General features: G+C 40.0%; 1 pseudogene; it reads left to right on the top strand.

Moving 5' to 3' along the window:
• LOC102830036 overlaps positions 1 to 8,246 on the top strand; it is a 40,429-nt pseudogene extending 32,183 nt beyond the window's left edge.
• Positions 8,247 to 9,063: the final 817 nt, after the last annotated feature.

The following is a 9,063-nucleotide window of genomic DNA, read 5'->3' as shown; positions in this document are numbered from 1 at the left end:
TCTTTGTATAAGTCCTTTGTTTCTCTGGTTACATTTATTCCTAGATATTTCATCCTTTGGGTGGCTATTGTAAATGGTATTGCTTTCCTAATGTTTCAAGATCTATTTTGAAGAACAGTGCTGTCTGTTTGGGCTCATGGCTGCTGCCACTGTGCCAATCCATCTGGTTGGGATTCTTCCTCTTTTTTTCCAGCCCTCCACTTTACCAAATGTGATGTCCTTCTCCAGGGACTGGACCCTCCTGATAATATGCTTGAAGTAAGAGAGACAAAGCCTGGCCATCTTAGTTTATAAGGAGCGTTCTGGTTGTACTTCTTCCAACACAAGGTTGTTTGTTCTTCTGGCAATCCATGGTTTTAATATTCTTATTTAATACCATAACCCAAATGCATCAATTTTTCTACATCCTATTTTATTCATTGTCCAACTTTCATATATATATATGGTTATTGAAAGTACCATGGCTTGGGTAAATTGCACTTTAGCCATCAAACTGACATCTTTGCTCTGAATACTTTAAAGAGGTCTTGTGCAGCAGATTTGTCTAATGCAATTCATCGTTTGATTTCTTGACTGCTGCTTCCATTGTTTCTCCATTTTATGGATGTTATTTATTGTTCCAGCAGTGAGGATTTTTGTTTACTTTACATTGAGGTGCAACCCATACCAAGGGCTGTAATGTTTTTGATATTTATAAGTAAATATTTTAAGTTCTCTTCATTTTCAGCAAGCAAGGTTGTATCATCTGTCTATCACAGGTTGTTAATGAGCCTTTCTCCAATCCTGACACCATATTCATCTTCATATAATCCAGCTTCTCAGATTATTTGCTCAGCATACAGATACAACTGTTGTTAAGTGTTGTTGAGTTGGTTCCCACTCATAGCTATCCAGTGTAGGGCTTCCAAGGAGTAGTCGGTGAGTTAGAAACGACCTTAGGGTTCAAATTGACCTTGAAGTCTAGTGCATTATCCTGCAGGGGCTACATCAGGACTCCCAAAAGGGTTCCCCCTTTTTAAAAAAAAAAAAAAAAAAATTCTTATTGTGAATTGAGTGAAAGTTTACAGGGCAGATCATCAGTGTTACATTCAACAAGTCATATACTTTGTTTCATTACAGTGATTATAATCCCCCCATGTGCCATCAGTTAACAGTATTTCTCTCTATTTATTTTAGCTCTTTTTTTTTTAACACTCAGGCATATATAATAATTTACATCACCAAAGGGTACATTCTGCAAGTCTGCCTCCTGGCCGCCAGCTCCCAGTCCCTCTTTTTCCATAAATCTACAGTCCTCAGCTTCTCCTTCTCTCCATGTCCCCATCTCTGCCTACATCTCTGGTGTTGCTGCTTCTCTGGATAAGGTCCAACATTCCGCTTGTGCTCATCTCCCTTGATGGTCCTAGGGTCTTCTGTCTCTGAACTAAAAGGGTTCCCTTTTATCCCCACCGAAGGAAATAACATCCAATCCCCAAAGCACAAACTCTGTGAGCAGGATTTGAGCCTGCATAGGGAGACTCCATTGTATTTTGAGTCCGGCACCCTAACCACTCAACCATCACATAAGCACTGGATCAAAAAGTCAGTTTGAACCCCAAGGTTAGCAGTTTGAACTCACCAGTCACTCCTCAGAGATCCTATATAGGGTTGCTATGAGTCAGGAACTGACTCGATGTCACGTAACAACAGCAACAACAACAACAGATACAGTAAGTATGGTGAAAGATTACAACCCTAGTGCACCCCTTTTCTGATTTTAAACCATCCAATGTCCCCTTGTTCTGTTCGAACGACTGCCTCTTTGTCTATGTATGGTTCCTCAACAGCACAATGAAGTGTTCCAGAATACTCATTCTCCAGTGTTGTCCATAGCTTGTCATGATCCACACAATTGAAAGCCTTTGCATAGTCAATAAAGCACAGATAAACATCTTTCTGGTATTCTCTGCTTTCAGCCAAGATCTATCTGACATCAGGAATGATATCCCTTATTCCACGACCTCTTCTGAATCCGGTTTGAACCTCTAGCAGTTTCCTGTCAATGTACTGTCGCATTCATTTTTTAATTTTAACAAAAATTTACTTGCATGTGATATTAATGTTCTATGATTTCTGCATTCCACTGGATTATCTCTCTTTGGAATGGACACAAATATAGATCTCTTCCAATCAGTTGGCCACGTAGCTCTCTTCCAAATTTCTTGGAATAGATAAGTGAGTGCCTCGGGTGCTGCACAGTTAAAGATCTCAGTTTGTATTCCATCACTTTCCGGAGTCTTGCTCTCTGTCAATGCCTTCCTTCAGTGCGCATTCGACTTCTTCCTTCAGTACCATTGACTATTGATCATATGCTTCCTCTTAAAATGGTTAAACATCGACCATTTCTTTTTGGTACAGTGACCCTGTGTATCCCTTCCATTCTTTTAATGCTTTCTACATTATTCAACATTTTGCCCATAGAATCCTTCAATATTTCAAGTTGAGGCTTGAATTTTTCCTCAGTTATTTCAATTTGAGAAATGTTGAGCATGTTCTTCCTTTTTGGTTTTCTAATTCCAGATCTTTGCATATTTTGTTATAATATTTGTTTTCTTGAGCTGCCCTTTGAAATTTTCTTTTCACCTCTTTTACTTCCTCATTTCTTCTTTTGCTTTAGCATCTCTAAACTGGAAAGCAAGTTTCAGATCCCCTTCTGACCTCCATATTGATCTTTTCCTTCTTTCTTGTCTTCTTAATGACTTTTTGCTTTCTACCTGTATGATATTCTTGATGTCCTTGATGTCATCCCACAACTCTTCTGGTTTTTGGTCATTAGTGTACAATGAAACAAATCTGTTGTTGAGATTCAGGTGTGATATATTCAAAGTCATATTTTGGCTCTTGTGGACTTGTTTTAATTTTTCTTTAGTTTCAGACTGAACTCGCATATGAGAAATTGATGGTCTGTTCCACAGTCTGCCCCTGTCCTTGTTTGGACTTATGATATGGAGCTTTTTCACCATCTTTCCATGTATGTAGCCAATTTGAAATCTTTGTAATCCATCTGATAAAATCCTTGTGTATAATCATCTTTCATGTGTTTTTTTAAAAAAGGTATTTGCAGTGAAAAAGTCATTAATCTTGCAAAGTTCTATCATGCAGTCTCCAGCATCATTTCTATCACCAAGGCCATATTTTCCAGCTAGTAGATCCTTCTTTGTTTCCAACCTTTGCATTCCACTCACCAGCAATTATTAATACATCTTGATTGCCGTATTTGATCAATTTTATTATACTGATGAAGTTGTAAAATTGTTCAGTTTTATCATCACTAGCTTTAGTTGTTGGTTAGTAAATTTGAATAATAGTGGTATTAACTGATCTTCCTTGTCTGCATATATATATTATCCTATCACAGACAGTATTGTACTTCAAGATGTTATGTTGTTATTAAGTACCATGGAGTCAGTTCTGACTCATAGTGACCCTGTACAGACTTTCTGAGGTTGTAAATCTTTACGGGAGCAGAACGCCTCATCTTTCTCCCATGGAACGTCTGGTAGTTTCAAATTGCCAACCTTGAGGTTAGCAGCCCGATTCATAACCACTACACTACCAGAGTTCCTTGTACTTCAAGATAGATCCAGAAATTTTCTTTTTTTTTTTTTGGGGGGGGGGGATGTTCCTTATGATGATGAATGAGATGCCATTCCTCATCAATTTGTCATTCCTGATACAGTCTGCCTGTCCTTCTTCCAAGTCTGCCTTCATCTGAAAACCGAGCTGAAACCTGAAATCTGTGCATCATGGGTAACCCTGCTGGCATTCCAAATACTGTGGCATAGCTTCCAGCATCACAGCAACAAGCAAGCCATCACAGTGCAACAAACTGATAGGCAAGTGGTCTGAAGCCACTGGTACTTGCAAAATGAGAACATCTAACCTAAGATCACTTTCCAGTAAAAGAAACATCTTATGAGTATCATATTTCAAAATAAATGATACTGACTTTAAGTTACTTTGCTAGCAGGTAGGTTAAAAAAAAATTTTATTTGATTTTGCAGTTTGCTTTTCCTGTATTGAAGCTAATGTATTTTTTCAAGCTCAAATATTTAAGCAAACCTCCCAATTCATAAACACTAAGCCTTAATGAATAAAATGGTCGTAAGACAGTAGCAGTTGTGAAGACTCATGATGAACAGCGAAGATTAAAAAAGCACAATCCGATCATCTTCTTCCCTAGGCCTCCCTGAGTGAGATGCTGCAGGGCCAGCATTTACTTGAGGGAAAGTATATTTGCAACGTAACTGGATTCTGAGCCTGTAAAGACTGTGCTCTGTCATCTTGAGCAGTAGGAAATGTTTAAGACAGCCCTCAGCTCCTGCTGCCATTCCCATCTTCTCGCTCCAAAGCCAAAGTCTTGCATCTATAACTGTTAATGAATAATTACAGGAAAATTCTTCCATTCCAGTGGGAGAAGTTCAGCTGTGCCTGCAAAAGAGAAATGATTTCCTGGGGTGAGGGAATAAAAAGGATTTGCTCCATAAGGCGCAATCAACTACTTGCTGGGCAATGTTCTCCTGGACTCGAAATCAATATTCTGTTCGCTTTGTAGGGAGGAGTGCATGGAAAAGTTCCCATTGTGGAAAGGGTGAGTTCTGTTGGTGAACTGGGCTCCATCTTGGAGGTGAAAGGACAAATATCTCATAAGTGTCCCATTTAGCACTGTGTATTCTAGGAGTATCTGATTTTTGCCACTTCAAGAAGCATTTTATCTTAAAGGCAGAGAAGTCATACAAATCCCAGAGGGAGAGATGCTGGGTGGGGTCTTAAACACGAACACAAATCTGAAAAATTATATTGCAGTACAAAGTTCTCCCCCAACTTCAGTCATTTGCTTTCTCCTTTGACTTTTTTTATTACAATATCTGCTTACCACTAATTTCATAATTTACTAAATGTTGGTTTATTCACTTAATTCAAGTAGCTCTTTGAAAAACAAACTGCATAACACAGATTTTTGACAAATGCTAGTGTCGCTTAATAAATAGAAGTAAAAATAAATGTAATTAGTGCAAAGCAATTTCATCAAACTCTATCTAGTTCTTATTTTCCACTGAACTCTTAGCCTGAGGCTATTGTCTTTATTGAAAAAAGAGAGAAAATCAAATGTCAGGGAGCATAAAATAGCTCACCTTCGTGCTTTTTCTTGAATGTTATCAGAAAGACTAGAGAGGAATTATTTGAAACAAAGTTCACACACCTAAAATTCTACACAGACACACTCACAATTCTCAACCTTCTGCTCATACACACAGGAAACTTTCACCTGTACTAGATCAGGTGACAGGTTAATAGTCCACCTGTTTATGAGTGCCTGACCCAAGCTCTGCCACTTATTCTGTGGCCTCGGGAAGCACATGTGCCCTTTTAGGAGAAGGAGATGATCTATAAAGTCTCTTCCAGTTCACATCCTCTCTCATCTCAAGACACTCTCCAACATGGGAAAAACCCAACTCATCAAGCTGTTTTGCTAGCTGGAGCAGTAATTTCCTTGTTGGGAGTAACCATTTTTCTTGCTTCAGTAAAAAACTGGACCACAGAACAGTAAGAAATGAACCAGACTCCACAACTTTAATAAAGACTTTCAGGAATGCCTAAGCTATCTTGGGAGTCCTGGTGTGGTGCTGTGGGTTAATGCGCCAGACTGTATAACCATTTGAACTGTAAGGCCAGTGGTTCAAAGCTCACAGCTGCTCTTCAGAAACCCAATACAGGGTTGCTTTGGATCAGAACCAACACAACGGCACTGAACAACAAGCTATCTTGGGGGAGGGGATTATGGATCTTTGTCCTGTTTTCTGTCAAAATTAGCTTATCTTCAGGGTCTAATTTCTCAGATTTTTTAAATGAAGCATATTAGAGTGAAAAGAATATGGGCTTGGAACTATGTGACAGGACTTCAAAAAACTCATGGGAAATGGAGCTAAAAGATAATGGAATTAGTCCATGAACTTTTTGAAGTTTCCTGATAAAAACCAGACCTTGAGAAATGTTGAAAATGAAAGATTACCTTTTTTTTTTATTTTATTATTGTGAATTGAGTGATGGTTTACATGGGAGAACATCAGTTTTACACTCATCCTATCGTATTTCATTTCATTGCGATGATTACAATCCCCTCCATGCATTATCATTCAATGGTTTTTGCTTTTATTCCCTCTGGTTTTGGTTTTGTTTTTGGATGTACACCAAAATACTCAAGAATATATAATTATTCAAACAACCAAAGGGAATACCCTGCAAGCTTGCCCCCTGGACACCAGCACACAGCCCCTCTCCCTTCATGAGTCTAGAGTCCCCAGCCACTCCATTTCTCCTCGTCATCATCTCTGCCTCCATCTCTGGCATCGCTGCTTCTCTGAATAGGGTTCCACACTCTGCTCCCGTTCTTCTCCCTTTATGGTCCCAGGGTCCTCTGCTCCTGGTCTTAATTAAGATCAACCACTCCCTTCTTTTTGTTACAAAACATCTACCTTTACATTTGCAACTATCGCAATCAGTCCTGATAACAATTGCACACTATTGAACCACAAGAGGCAGTCTTGGTGCAACTGGGAGATGGACCTGTTGTCAATGGACTTCATATTCTTGGGCCAGTAATCAGAAGTGCCTCAGGTGTGCCAGAAGACACTCAATGCTAAAGTGAGACAGGAACACAGCTTGTGAAAATTAGCCTGGAATCTGGACTCAGACAGAGTTGATGGTTTATTTGTGTTGTTCTTCCTTCTGCTAGTCTTTAAGGTTCAGTAAGTAATTTTTAAACAAATTTTTTGAAAAAAAAATTTAATTTAATGGATTAAAATTTTTTTTTGAAAAAAGAATCTGGCCTCTGTAAGCAGAGAGACTGTGATTCAATTTCTGCATACTCTACCTATGTGATGATGGGTAATTCCCTCAGTCTTTCTGTGCTTCAATTTGTTTATATATAAAAAGGATAAACTCATGCTCACCATAAAACTGTTGTGATAGCTATACAATGGAAGTATATATTGGGGTTTATCTTAGTTATCTTGTTATGCTATAGGAGAAAAACCACAAGTGAATGGCTTTAACAAATATAAATTTATTCTCTTAGTTTAGGAGACTAGAAATTGGAATTCAGGACGCCAGCTCAAGGAGAGGCTTTCTCTCTCTGTTGACTCTGGGAGAAAGTCTTTTCCCTTCTCAACATCTGTGGGCCCAGCATTCTTTGGCAATCACAAAATGGAAGACAACCACACAATACTGGGAATCATGGCCTAGCAAAATTGACACATATCTTGGGGGACACTATTCAACTCATGATAGTGTCATAGTCAGGTACAAAGTCTATGGAGACTGAACAACACAATATCGGTTGTTGTTATTGTTTAGTGCTGTCTAGTAGGCTCTGACCCATAATGACCCTGTATAGGGTTTCCAAGAAGCAGCTGGTGAGCTTGAACTGCCGACCTTGCAGTTCAAATGGCTTTGCAGTCTGGCGCATTAACCCACAGCGCCACACCAGGACTCCATATCAGTAATGTCCTTAAATATCTGGGATTGTAGGTTGAATCCTGATATGATATCACTCCTAGGAAACTCTATACAGGATCACTATGAGTTGGAGCCAACTCCATAGCACTTAACAACAATGGTAACAACAGTTTGTAAGAATGCTGCAATTACTGACTTAGGGTCTGATATTCTTAGCTGGACTAGCAGGGTTCACCCATGATGACCTACTACACATCCCTTCTGTTCCTTTGTCCCCCTCATAGAGATGACACAATCCAAGTCACAGCTTCAGGCCCCTGCTGCTGCTCCTGCTGCTGAGGTTGTGGCTGAGGTCCCAGTCAGTGCCAAGCCCAATAACATGACCTGAGCTCAGTGGTTTGAAACTCAGCACACACAGCCTAGCCCTCAAAGATGCAACACTATTATAAACAACATCAACAAGTATACAAAACACTGCAAAAACTTTATCACCTTCCTGCAAGACTCACCCTCCAGTGTGGCCACCACCTGCCAGACCCCCTTCATAGCCAGTAAGAATGGCCATGAAAACTGCCACAAGAGCCAAGAGCCTATGTTCCTGACTATGTGTAAGCATGTCTCAGTGAGGTACCCAGACTGCAAGTAACTAAGAGACTGGACACATTCTTCATTGTGTCCTGTGCCCCTCCACAACAAAAGGATTATGGAGGTATAAGCTGGTTCCTGTGCACTTGGACAATGTCTTCTAAGGTCAGATCCTCCACCGCCGAAGTTCTGCACACTCCAGATGCTACTGTTGCATTTCCTCCCTTGAGTTCTTTACTAATCTTTACCACCACCTTCCCAAATCCCCCCTCCCTGTAAATACCATTTCCTCCCATGCATCCAGTTTCACATACTCATGAGTCCTTAGGGGCTTTTATGGACACTTCAAATGATGATGGAAGAGGGGGTCATTCTCTTCAGACCTTCAATGCTGCTTACTTTGCCTTCTAAGTGTCTGGCATTTCATAGTCCTTTCATAGTCCAACACTCAGGATCTCAGCAAGGGTGGATCAAAGCTTTGTGGGAACCAAGAGTGGCACAAATGAGTAAGGCCTCAGCTACAAGCCAAAGGTTGGTGGTTTAAATCTACCCAGAGGTACTTCAGAAGAAAGTCCTGGAAATTTACTTTCAAAAGCTCACAGTCATTGAAAATCCTACTGAGGATTCGCCATGGGATCACCATGATTCAGGATCCATTCAGTGGCAATTGGTTTGGTTTCTGGTTTATAGAATTTTGAAAACTCTTAAAGAAAAAGGATACAAAATTACAAACACAAAAGTAAGGTCAGTAATTGCAACTGTCACAATTGTAAAGGCAGAAGTTTTGTATCTAAAATGGGAGAGTGGTTAATCTTACAGTCCAGAAACAAAGGATCCTAGGACCATCAAGGGAGAAGAGCACAAGTGGAATGCGAGACTGTCCAGAGAAGCAGTGACACCAGAGATGGAGGTAGAGATGGGGACATGGAGAGAGGGAGCATCTGAGGACTCTAGATTCATGGAAAGAGAGGGGCTGAGAGC

The sequence above is a fragment of the Chrysochloris asiatica genome, unplaced genomic scaffold (assembly GCF_000296735.1).
Source record: "Chrysochloris asiatica unplaced genomic scaffold, ChrAsi1.0 scaffold00017, whole genome shotgun sequence".
NCBI lineage: Eukaryota > Metazoa > Chordata > Mammalia > Afrosoricida > Chrysochloridae > Chrysochloris > Chrysochloris asiatica.
Note: the sequence above shows the minus strand (reverse complement) of the source record. Positions and strands in the feature narration are given on the sequence as shown.